Source organism: Pieris rapae, chromosome 9 (genome assembly GCF_905147795.1).
Source record: "Pieris rapae chromosome 9, ilPieRapa1.1, whole genome shotgun sequence".
Classification (NCBI taxonomy): Eukaryota; Metazoa; Arthropoda; class Insecta; order Lepidoptera; family Pieridae; genus Pieris; species Pieris rapae.
Window position 1 is genome coordinate 8,800,644 of NC_059517.1, and position 13,931 is coordinate 8,814,574.

Below are 13,931 nucleotides of genomic sequence, written 5' to 3' on the forward strand. Positions count from 1 at the left end.
GCATATGCTGTGAAGCATTTATTTCTAAATGAAATAGATTAATAAGGTTACAATGGACTTTAAGTTTTGTTTAACAGCTGCTATTGTCAAGTAATATAATGCCGTTCCGGTAGTGATATTGACCTTGTTTACATATGTTATTTATTATTGTAACGCCTGTATTTTTTTTTATGCAAACGGGCAGGAGGCTCACCTGATGTTAAGTGATACCGCCGCCCAGTTCACCCGGCTCGCGATTGCGTTGCCGGCCTTTTAAGAATTGGTACGCTCTTTTCTTGAAGTACCCTATGTCGAATTATTAATTTAAAATTTTCCTTATCAATTTATACTTTTTCTAACGAATAACGCCCATGGATTTGAAAAAAATATCTCTTTTCAAAAATAAAACACTGTCGTAAATACATTTTCGCAGTTAGGTAAGTAAAAATACTGTTTCTTTGTATTTATATTATATATCTATGTATATTATGTCACTGGCCTTAGTATGTATGTATATTTAAATAATTAACTTATATAAAGTTAATTACATATTTAAATATGTTCGACGTCCTGGTGGACAGAAAAACTGTGTCCAGTTTGTGTTTTCACCACACCAACTACATTCTATTTAAGATTATGTATACAATAAATAAATAAAATATATTGATCACACAGAAAAAAACTACATAACCATTTAAAACAAATAGTAGCAAGCGGCCAAATGTTAGCTTATCATTAAAATAGTTTATACTATTTAGACGAAATGAAGCGATTCATATACATGAACTGGGTGGTTTTGGGACAAACAAAAGAATGAATAAAGGACAAGCAATGTCATTGCAATAATCAATTAGAAATCGATTTAAAGTCTTAAGTGCAATTGAGGCGTCAAAAAGTAATTCTTAAGCCTTTTAAATTCCTAAATAGTGCAAGTTTCCAGGAGCGAGCTCTTCGAATCAAATTACATCTTCAAGAAGCCATAGTGTAAAATCTTATTAAGGTGAAACGAAGCCATACATTCGCAGCCGGTGGCTACAAAACTGGTTCTTTTAGATAAATTATTTTCTCCCAGAGTATTTAGTTCAAAATTTTCGACGTATTAGAATGCACCTGTTAGTAATTAAGCATTTTGCATTTAAGTTGGTAATATACTTTGACTGTAATTTGTGTAACTTATATTACTTACTTATGATAAGTACTTATTAGATTGATTAAAAATATAACGTACAGTGGAATGGGCCAAACTTATGTATATTTTTAATAATAAAAATATAATATATTGATGAAAAATAGGCCGTGACAAAATTCATCTATCTAGGTCCTTCACTGGAGAGAGCCCCTGTGTTGTGGGTAAGTAGATAGCAATTATAAGTGGTTTAAATGAGCATTTATTATGTGGCTCAAAACGTGACATTGGTTTAATTTAAAAACACTTTCTTAAAGGTATTTATAGTAGATTATATATATTTGGAAAAAGTTAGTTGGCTTAAAAGTTACGAATCAGAAAATATAGGTACCCAAAATGTATTGTATTGTAAATGTTAGTTATATTTATCAGAAGAACAAATTCATTTTAATATACCAGTAGCTGGTGATGATTTAAAATAAGAATGCACCTCTTGGCACGATTATTTTAATATACTGGGTCTTAAATTTTCGCGCGGTTTCTGAAAACGGGACAATGTTGCGTCCATCATTTCGGGGACACTGGGACTCGTTATTGGAAAATGGGACAGTCCCGTTCAAATCGGGCGTCTGGTACATTATATATGATACATGTTTTAAATAGTAATTTAGTATTACAACTAGTTAAAAACAAGTCTTATAAGACATTTAGTACTCGTGAATGTGAGAGTGTGTAAGTGTGTGGGTGTGGGTGCACATGTATTTGATAGTTGTTAAAGGATTTGCTGTGTCAGTATTTTGTAGCCTAAGAGTCATGCCAAGATTCGCAATAAGACCTATATATATATGCTGTTGCATCAGCCTTTTTAATAAACAATTCCTTTCGCTGAGAATCGTACTCTATCCCACACAAGTCACACGTGTAAGCCACTGCAGTTTCAATTAAATTAATTAACTAATTACTACACCGCGCTATATTATGTAAATTATCGTCCGTTGTCTGCTATATGGACAGATTAATTAATAGTATATGCAAAAATGCGATAAAGCAAACATTGATAAAACTTAATGGATAATGGCACGTGAGGTGTAGTGTAAGACAGTTTAACGTATAATCGATTTGTGCACGCCCCGTGGGAACTTTTGATGCGTTAAGCTGTGACTACAATGAATAGGTTACCAGAGGCACGCACCGCCACTCTGTGGAACCAGCTGCCAACTGAAGTATTTCTGAACCAATTTGACTTAGGATCCTTCAAGAAAAGAGCGTACCAATTCTTAAAAGGCCGGCAACGCACTCGCGAGCCCTCTGGCATTGAGGGTGTCCATGGGCGGCGGTATCACTTAACATCAGGTGAGCCTCCTGCCCGTTTGCCCCCTGTTCTATAAAAAAGAAAAAAAAAAGGCTCTACGACCTTTTTAGGTGTGGGCCTCAGATTTATTTAAAGTTTCATATAAATTATCGTAATAGGCAAGTAGGTGATCAACCTCTTGTGCCTGCCACACGCCATCGAATTTTTTTGGGTCTAAAGCAAGCCGGTATCCTCACGTTACTTTATCGTTTGAGCTGATGTTAAATGCGTCAGAATGAGTGGTCCTTCTAGGTAAGGTTATCTCGCACTTCGTAGTAGCGAGGCGCATCAGGGGCCCAGTTTAAATAATATATATAAAGCTAGATTAGGTTCGTCATTTCTTATAAAATCAGGAAAGGAGTGCTCCTGGCCCATTCCATAATTCCTAAACAGTATAATGGGTTCATTTAAGCAGCGGTTAAAAACGCATCTCCTGGTAAGTGTGATCTCCTCGTGCCATAAAATAGGCTACATTTCAAGGTGACATTGTCGCCAATAAAAAATATAATAAGTTCCGCTTAGTGTTCGCTTTCCTAGCACAGCGTTGTAGAACATTAAAATACGTTTATTTTGGAACATAGGATCGTAATGGTATCACTTATACATACAATATGTTCCACGCCTTGTATATTTTATCCTATTTTTCTCTTGTAACCTAGCAATTGAACAGTGTTTAGTGGCTTAAGCGTGCGAAAGTCTTCGGAAGTCGTTCGATTCGCGGCTCGATTCCCGGCTGTGTGACTTTCATTCTATGTGTGCATTTAACATTTGTACGAACGGTGAATTAAATCATTGTAAGAAACTGGCTTGACTTAGACCCAAAAAATCGACGGCATGGCACAGGAGACTGATCTTTAGGCAAGTAGGTATTTACCTATAAGAATTAAAAAAAGATCATGAAACATAAAGAGAAGTCTGATCTAAAAACGTTGTAGTGGTGTAATGAAACTTTAATGATAGTTTGGTCAAATTCATAATGTATGTGCTAGCCTTAATACTATCCAAGTTAGTAAGCTGCGAATACGAAGGTGCAATTATGTAAAATGTTCAATTAAGTTCAGAACTAATTACGTAAAACCGTTATTTAATACAATAGAGGTATGTATGATTTCTATGTTTATTGTTAATATGTGATTTATAAAGTATATTTTCTGTATTCATAAATGAAAATAAATGAAAAAGAAAAACTGCGTTTAACAATATAACGGTCACGACAATTCATATTTAGATTTGTGTTTAAATCAGATACAAATGATTCAATTAAATGTCATTTTGCATTCACAATTTTATGATCAGCAAATAACTTAAAACAAGGATTTCCGGTTCCAATACATTTGAATTCCACTCAAACGTGTTTAGAAGAATGTATTCTATCTATATGTTAGCGCTGATATTTTTCTTTTTTGCGCACAATATTTCGCAATTTTTAATTACGAGTTAAGAAAGCTGGTGGTTATTTATTAAATAAAATTATGTGATTTTATAATTCAAATGTAAATAATTAATGAGTTAAATAAAAAAAATTAAATTAGTTGAACAACTTGCCTATAAAATAACTTTGAACTTGGGGTTATCGAAATAAGCTTATGCAAAAAGCTCCAGGCAAGCTAATGATTTTGAGCTTTTTGTGACCGATTGGTGTTGGCCATAGGACCAAAAATAAAATGTTTTCGTTATTTGAGTTCCTAAGCATCCCATTAGAGACAAAATTTATTGTCTTTATCCCTTTCTGAAGAACTCATTTTGGTCAAAACTTACAGATATCCAACGTTTGGATAGACGAGTACGTACTACCAAGTATACGTACGTACACTTGAAAATTGAATTTCGTTTAGTTTTATAATTTTTTCTTTGTTATTATTTTATTATTACTTTATGTTATGTTTGCCTGTAAGTACTTTTCATTTTATTTTTCTTAAACCAATATACATATCAGTGAGCAGGGTCTTAATAATAATTTATTTAAAGTTTGTTTCACTGGAAAAACTTATATCTAATTGCGCTAGTTATATAAATAAAATTAGTCAGGTTTATCTGACGCTGAACTAGGTGTGAACCTGTATTTCAGCATACAGAGAAAATACATATATACCCCTCAAATATATCAGACAAAAACTCTTGTATTAAGTACTCATTGGCGAAACTTATATGTTATAATTTACTATCTATTTTACAACTAAATATATTGTGGTAGTAATTGTATGGTGTGAAGTGTTCAAGTGAGTAAGGTGAGAGTTTAACACACACACATACACCCGTATGTGTGTGTGTTAAATACTATATTACTCAAAATAATACTATTAATTATATATTCTACCTAAATAATATAATAAATATGTTTATTAATATTAAGTTTTCTAAATAATATGTCGTCTATGACTAGATACATGAAAGTACATTTTGGATAGATGACAATTACTGTTCTCTCATAAGCTAATTTAATTCATGTAATTATCTAGGGATTAGTCTAGACTTGACCAGTGTAAGCTGTCTACGGCTTCTTAGCTAAACAATTACCCTGCTAATATGCACCTATAAATTTTGTTGCAACCGGTTTTAAATGAAATCAAAATAAATTATTAATATATCTACTATCATACTTACTTAACCTATACTAAACCGCGTTTGCAATTGGTTCTAGTAACACAAAGTTTTTCAAAGAATTATTATATAAATCACTACACAACGATTACTTAAAAAAAATCATTTAATTTTACTGTTTATAATAATTGCGTTATACCATTAATATTTTTGACGTAGCCCACCACAGTTTTATAACGGTCTTAATAAAAAATAACACTCGCTCACGTAGAAACACATCGCGAGGAAACCGGCATCCTTTGGGTTTGGTTTTGGTTTGGACGGCTACTGAAAAGTAAATACATTGAAAACGCGTATGTGATACTTAATTTTCTATAAGTTCTTTTGAAAGTAATAAAACCATAGGCTGCTATAAAAATCGATATAGAAATTTAGATAAAGCAATTGCTATTGAGGTTCTTGCTACTTGACTGAGTACAACGCTAGTTCAGTTGATTGCGAAGTAGAAAATCAAATTGTGCGCATTTACATTTTGCTCAGAATTGGGATGAACGAAACAATACATCGAAAAGGACCTAAAAAATGAGAGCTAAACTGAACGATATTAACACGTCCGCTGCGGAAAGGTTGATTAACGTGAATCATGTTTTCGACATTCGTCCATACAGTTTAATTGTCCATATTAATGATTGTCGCGGACATGTCGAAAGCCATACCTAATTGCCGTGAGTGAAGAATTCACTGAACGAACAGATGATCTGGGAAAGAATTGTGTGGGGCAATTGAACCGATGGTCTATCTTGCATTTATCCTATTATAGAAAAGATGTGGTTTGGTAATGTTTGATATAGATAATTTTATTTTAAATTAAATATTTTTTAATGCATAAAGAGAATCAAAAAAGCTCTTTTATCGGATTGAACAAAGATAAATATTAATTTGTCCCAGTTTTGCACTCTTGTTAACTTTACTATTGAATTCCGCAAAAATCAATACGCGTTTCTCAATTTTTATTCACAATAGCTGTCCAATTACCAACCAAAAAGACCTCTATTGTTCAAGAGAGATACACAAATTGATAGAACAACTGGGGTCACAATAAATTGGATGCATGTCGTGTCTATAACGACGCATTCTTTTGTAATTTTCGAATTTGCGTAGGTTGTTAACAAATATTGTTATTTTATACCCTAATTAGCAAGTTATAAAGTCGAATTTAGCAAGAATACCGCCGTGCAATTATGGGGTTTTTATAATCTGTGTTACGTTGAGTATAATCAATTATCGGTTTTACGATTCTTAACAACCAGTCACAGTTTGTCTATTGTCTAAAAATATTTATGGTTAAGGTTTAAATTGGTAATTTCGGTTGGATTTAGCGATCGTCTTTTTGAAAATTTTAATGATAAGTGGTTATTTTTAAATGAAATTTAAAAAACATATATTATTCAATATATACGATATCCACAACAATCGTCAAATATACATTTTAAATTATTTAATAACTGTAGGTTAAGAATAGCCAGTGGCTTCAGCGTGCGACTCCCTGAGGTCGTGCGTTCGATTCCCGGCTGTGCACTAATGGACAGAATACATCGTTAGGAAACCGGCTTGTCACCACGACCAAAAAGTCAATGGAGCCTCATGCCTATTTGTTTGTTGTTTGTTCAATAAAAAAAAAGAGATTCTTCCCATTGTATTAGTACTCCTACTTTAGCCGAATCTTTAATAGAAATAATCATCTAATTATTAATTATTAAAGCAACACACACATATATATATATCGCAATATGCGTTTATAAAATACATACGATACGATTTAACTTACATTTAAAAAAAGCTATGTCAAAAATCACGAGTTCGATTGAAATAAAGAATTCTGAAAATTAAATATTGTTGATAGAACATCGAAATTTGATTTATTAAATCGCGTATCAGCAAAATGAAGTTATATGAAACCAATCAAATCAAAATATCCATCGTGAAAAGTTGGAAATAGAGAAAATGTCGAATTTGGACAAACATGCGATGTTTCGATGTTTGGAGCTTTTTCGTTTTTGTTTCAAATAAAACATTTTTTGGTGTGGCCGAATTTTTCGGACTTTTATTTGAAGGGACTGCGTGCATCGGCCGATCTAAATCTGTCAAAGCCGTGTGGCTGTTTACACGTTTACTAAAAGCAGATAAAAAAAATATGCCACGAACTAAAATACCCTGAAACCGCGAATCGTTACTGCTGTCTGCGCTACTATATACCTGGTCTTAAAAGGTTGATTAGAGTACCACGTTAGATTCCATGGTATAATTTTCATATAGTAATAATAACATGGTTACCATGGTAACACAGCTTACAAAAAATCAGTGGCACTACAAACTCTTTTAGGTCTTGGCCTCAGATTTCTGAATCTGTTTCATGATCTATTTTTAAAGGCAAGTAGGTGATCAGCCTCCAGTGTCTGACACACGTCGTCGACTTTATAGGTCTAAGGACTAAGACATGTCGGTTTCCTCACGATGTTTTCCTTCACCGTTCGAGCAAATGTTAAGAAAGTCCATTGGTGCACAGCCGGGGATCGAGCCTACGACCTCAGGTATGAGAGACGCTGGAGCCACTAGGCCAACACTGCTCATTATGGCAACTTTAATAGTCGTTTTGTAATTAAGCCGTTGAGATTTTACTGAACAAAATCCGCATACAAAGCAATACATATTTTTATTTTAGGTATATTATTTTAATTGTTATTAATTGGGAGAACACAGAATCATACTTAAGCACCAGTATAGATGAAACTTATGTGCACTCAAGTATAGCCGTAGCAAAACCATTAACTAGTATACTGTATTATACGATAATTATATCGGTACTGTCTTAAAATATCTTCCAAGTTTTTAGTTAACCACAATCAAACCCTGTATATCAAGTCTATCGGCCACCTGCTCCAATTACGGTACCCCAACGTATCAACTATCAGAACTTGCTCATACAAAAACAATATAATTTACCTGCGCTTCTAATAAAACGCCACGCCTTTATAACAAGTAGCTAAGGTTGTTTATGGAGTTAATTTAAAATTAGAACGGAATCAAACTTTGCTGGTTTCATCTCGTCTTACGAGTTTTTACTTGATTCTTATTAAGACAGTATTTTGCTTCGGAGGCGTTTGATTTTAAAGTAATGTTTATTTTATAGTTTGATAATGTTAATTTATTACATTATATCAAAGAGTGGCGGAGAGTTTATTGTCAGTTGTTCTCTTCCGTTCTACGCCCTTGATTTGAGAACTGGCAGTAAATGTAAATTAGAAGCATTTCATTTAAATTTATTTTTTGAAGTTTACATTTGGTTGCCTAAGATTTTTGAATTTTGAAAGCTATGTATGACATATATCTTATCTTATATCTTTAAACGAGAAATCGATCTAGCTAGGAATCATTTCTAGAAAATGTTATTTTATTCGTGTTTTATCAACTTAAACATAGAATTGCTCGTCTAAAGATGTCAGTCAAATAAAAACTTAAATATCAATATAATCTTTATTCAATAATTATATTATATTTCATAATTTTATAAGTATGTTATTCGTATTTAAATATAATTTCCAAAAAACACAATTTATAAAAAAAAATACCGTGCTAGGCTCGGTCATCCAGGTACTGTATACTAATGTATTATGTAACGGTTATACTTTAAGAGTAGAGTCACGCCCATTCGTTATGTGGTTAATCGCGCGGCTTTGAATCCTGATATCGTGCGTTTGAACTTGAGACATAAGACAAAGCAATCTCACTAATCGAAGACGTAAGTATAAGTCACAGAACGCTGATCTACTTTCCAAACCATATAAAGAAACATTACGAATGAAAATGAAGAACTCTAAGACCAAGACGCATAATGAACTATATTTTTATTATTGAGACCGATAGATAATCACTGACAACTTCTAAGGACTATTACTTTTATTTTGACTGTGATTTTTGCATGTGTGCACACTGTAGCAGATAATTAGACGTATCAAATGAAACAAAGAGACGAAGTGTCATATTCGAATCATCAAAATTGTTTATGGAAAACGATACGAGAGGGTTTGAGTTACAGTAACAGATAACAATGGTAAAACAACGAGCTAAATTTAAACAATACACGTTTAACTATGTTTTGCTTAAGCAGTGGTGACCCTGGATATTAAAGCTCAATACGTTTTTAACTTGTATATTCCTATATTTGTAATTTAATAAATAGATAAACCGTAATTAGTAGTACTGGCAGAAAACTTTGTGTCAAAACTACATATATTTTGTTGCATATAAAACCAATTAATTTCTATAATATATAATTGGCCTGTATTCATTTCAAGACCCCTTCCGACTGTACAAACCTATGGGACTCATAGATTACAGACATATTAAGAAAAAAATATTATTATTATTATGTCATCCCCATCTTTATTTTAAAAGTTTCCGCAACTTAACTAAGAAAGATACTTTTGATGAATGTATTTCTCTATTTTGATACAAAAATTGTAATCTAAGTCTGATTCCACATTAAACATACTCGGTTACTTTTTATCTCGGATCAAACGAGTTTTAAACACCTGCTCGATCTTGTCCCATGAAGAATATGAATCTGTCCTTGTCTTTAATCTTAGAATGTGAATTATATTTCTTTGATACACAAATGAAGTGGAGTTTAAACAATAAATTTTAAATGTAAAAACGTAAAAATACGCACTATATGTACTACAAAATTACATTAATAAGAATTACAAATATTCTATATATAATATATCTTACCATTAAGAAATATAAAATAATGAACTCTATAACTTTTGATTAAAGAAATTTACTCTCAATCAAAATAATGAATGTAGGTAGATTGTATATCACATTAACAACATTAAAAGCATCAAAACTCTTTTTAGTGAGATTTTTCACAGTCTTGCCCTTGAATTGATTTCAATTAATACCTTAGGAGATACCGTAGTTATAAACTTCGCAAAAATAAATTAAACAACGCACGAATTTATGGTGGGTTTATACACGAGTAAACAGCTAGTAAACATATTATCACACTGCCCTCCACTCTTCGTTTACCAACCCACCTGAATGAAAAATCGAGATCTTCTGCTGCCGTTCCGCATATCAAAATACAATACGTACATAGACGTATAAATTTATAATAATTACTACGTTTATAAGTATAGATCAATGTACAAGTAAAATGTGTAAAAAAACTAAATAAGTACTCTTGACGTAATCCCATAAAAGAAAATAATAAAACCCCCCTCCCGCCTATAGTAACGGCCCCTAAACATAACGCATGGTGAGTGTCAAATATAAACTTAAGTCCATTGATGCACACAACCTACGATCTCAGGGATGACGCTCACGCCTAAGCCACTAGGCCAGCTATGTTCCTAGATCACTTCTATTTGTAAATTTTACAATAATTAGTCTCTAATTTATATCGAAGTCTTAGTAAAATGAGCGTCACAAAAGTAATTTAATTGTAAATTCGTCTAAGAAGAATAAGTATACGAAATAAGTAAAAGCTCACATTATTTTTCAAATATCAAGGAAAACCAATTAAGTAATTTAGAATTTTTAATAAAGTGCGCACTTGGGGTAAATTAATTAAATTATTACATGTTAGGTATGGTTGTCAACAGTTAATTTTTAATATTGCATTTATTAAAAAAACCTTTTCAGTAAAAAGTATATTCAGTCAAAGTCACGGTCGGAATAAAATTCTGAGTAAAATGTACAGATTTTGACTGCTTTGAAAGTTAAGAAAAATACCTAAAATAATATTATTAAAGTCGTGCTCAGTCAATTGTCAATTGATTCTGACTGTTTATACAATATTTCATAAACTTTTTGAAGGCTCGTTTCGTATTTGTATTATAAACATCAAATATAAATATTTATCGTTTCTATTTAAAAACTATTGGCTGCGCGAAGTTTGTTTCGCCTTAATATATTTTTTTAGTCGTAGCCAGCCTCTCTAGTATCTACATACTAACATATTGGACATGATATGTTACATATCATGTCCAATATGTTAGTAGTCCAATATATTGTTTAACTGTCTAGTTGTAGAATAAAGTCTTTGTAGTAGGTCTCTACTACAAAGACTTTATTCTACAAAATTTTCTCGGCATATAAACCTACCACAGAGTTGAATAAATTAATAAAAAGTTTTGTCAAGCCGTCTTGGTGTTTCATATTTATTTATTTAGATACATGCTTTACCACACTACTTACGTTCTGAACTTAAATACCTTGTGACAACCCTAAGTTGACTAGGACGATGAATAGTTAAGCCGATTAGATGCATAATTAATTTAATTACTTGGAAAATAAACCTATTCAGCGTTTTCTATTAATATGAATTCGCACTTATATGCAAAATTTAAACTTGATGAAGTTAGTAGTTTCACCATCGGACGTCGAGGCAGAATACGAAATTCTACCCGTATTACCTCGACGTCCGTCGTTCTACAACGAAGCGTCTTTTAAGGCAGTTTTTGTCGCGCACCACCACGGGGTAACAGCTGTTGAAGTGTTTCCAACCAATTTAATTTAGTCTTAAGAAAACAGCGTACCGATTCCTAAAAGTCCGGCATCGCACTCTAGCATTGAGTGTCAATGGGTGGTTGTATCACTTGTCATCAGGTGAACTCATGTCAGTTTCTTATAAAAATAAAAAATAAAACTATTTTTATATTGATGAAGTTAAGTACCAACCGCTGCAGCCAGATTCTTGATGGGTAACTCAAATAAATAAAACCAAATATCAATTATTATTAAGAGTATGAAAATTGTTCAGGTTCAGTAGAGTCTTGTATACAAAGCTGTTGTTAGCAATTAAGTCTGGAATCTTACTGTTGTCATGAAAATTATACAAACTAAAACCCTTTTAGCGTAGCCTAAGACTTTGACAGTGACAACAGATGGAGGGGAACATTCATAGTCGACACATTGCGTCAAGTATTCAATACATTTTTGTCATATGATAATCACGATTACAACCAACCCACAACCCTCTTAAACGTGACAGCAGATTATAATTTAGACACGTATTTATTTTTTTTGAAGTTACATAAATTACAAAAATCCGCCACATATGAATAGGCATGCAAATGTCATCTTATATTTTATTTATTTGATCTATTGAATAACAAGACTAATTATTAAATCTTACATTTAGAAAAATGACAGCGCAGAGTTAGTTAGACACCAATACTTGCAAAAATTCTTATCTAAAAAATACAACGATTTAAACGTTAGGCTTCTTTTTCTTGTATTTAATGACATCTGAAGTGATGTTCCCCTGACTGATGATGGTTTATAGCGCTAGGTGAAAGATATATATTATCTTAAAGACATTTGTACTAATCACGCTTAATAGTAGACAGTGCGACGATACTGGGAAGAATCACTTGTACTAAGGAAGCCTATATCATCCCTCGTTGACTGTATTAACGCATTAGAATAAAAATTCAAAAGCTTAGCTAATTGGAATAGAATTGACTTTAAAAATTCCTTTGAATATTATACACAGATATGGAAGTTAAAAATAGATTTTAACGTGACTTACAGCCAATGGACAACTGAGGTACATAAGGGCAACATACGTTTCAATATTCTGAAACCTAAAATAGAAATAGTGCAGAAACGGAAATTGAATCCGTCTTACAAGTTCCGATGAAAATATTTCTCATATAGAAAGGGTTTGAAACGTTATATTAAAAATACATTTCACGTATATTACCAACCACAACCATACATCAATAAATCACTGTAAAAATAATTATATCGAAGTTCACTACTTGCTACTTTTAATACTTCGTATAATAAAAACAAGATTTATTAGCATAAGAAAATAAAAAGAAAAAGGAACAAAAAATCAAATTATGTTTTTCGCATATCTAATAATGTTTTTAGCAATTTCATCTTCAGTTATCTTTTATTTAAATAAAGACAAAAAATTCGATCTTTTAACCAATTTTAAAATTTTAAGTTAATATGAAACCCGACATACAACGCCATCTATTGCAGGCTTTGAGAAAAGTCTAAATACATATACATACAAAGTTGTACCAGAGAAGTTAATATAGAAATAAAAAAAATATTGATGAAACCGTTATTTTCAAATATCCCAATTGAATGCTAATGAAATAACTCTTAATCGACAGTTGTACAATCAAGTTTTTAAGAAGAATTTTTAAGATAAAATATAAATGTTATATTTAAGTTATAAAAATAAATGATATGCACCGTTCACATATTATGTCGTAATAAAAAACATAACCAAAAAAAATTCGATTATAATTTAATTATTACTTATGTAAGTAAAAAATATTTCCTTCTTAATTCAGTATTATAGTGATATTAAAGAATATAAAATATAACGTAATTTACAATCATTTAAAACATACCTAAATTTACATACAATAATCCATCACAATTCACAAAAGTCAAAATGCACACAACACGAAAGTTCAATAGTTCCGTAAAAAGTTCGTAAAAAGGCGCGAAAACGATTCACAGCACGACCGATGCCACGCCGCGTTGACAATATACTGACGTAAACCGATATTCCAGCATTGTGCAGTATATGCAGTTAGAAATATAGGTGAGAGGTGTAGAGTAAAACCTCTTTGCACCTTGGGAGCTACTTATTATTTATAATGGTACCACGATTTTGGTTTCTAGATTAAGTGCTAATCCTACTTAATGACTTTTTGGACAAACTTAAACATATACTTAACTTAACTTAACAACTTAGCCTATTTTTAAATTCTTACCGTTTAATATAATTTTAGTGGTAGTTCAACTAACTTTACTTTTTATCAGATAACATAATCTAAGGCTTAAAATAATCAGTACCTTACAAATATTTAAATTATCGTCGCAAACTCCTTGAATTGTAAA

The 13,931-nt window shown here is 31.8% G+C and overlaps 1 protein-coding gene across 1 annotated transcript in view; it reads right to left on the bottom strand.

The window, feature by feature from the left end:
• The window catches only part of LOC110993849 (irregular chiasm C-roughest protein), a 62,620-nt gene extending 49,058 nt beyond the window's left edge, over positions 1–13,562 (bottom strand). The window contains exon 1 of the mRNA XM_022260215.2: positions 13,436–13,562. The gene's annotated coding sequence lies outside the window, so the exon portion shown is untranslated. The remainder of the gene's footprint in view (positions 1–13,435) is intronic.
• Between the last annotated feature and the right edge of the window lie 369 nt (positions 13,563–13,931).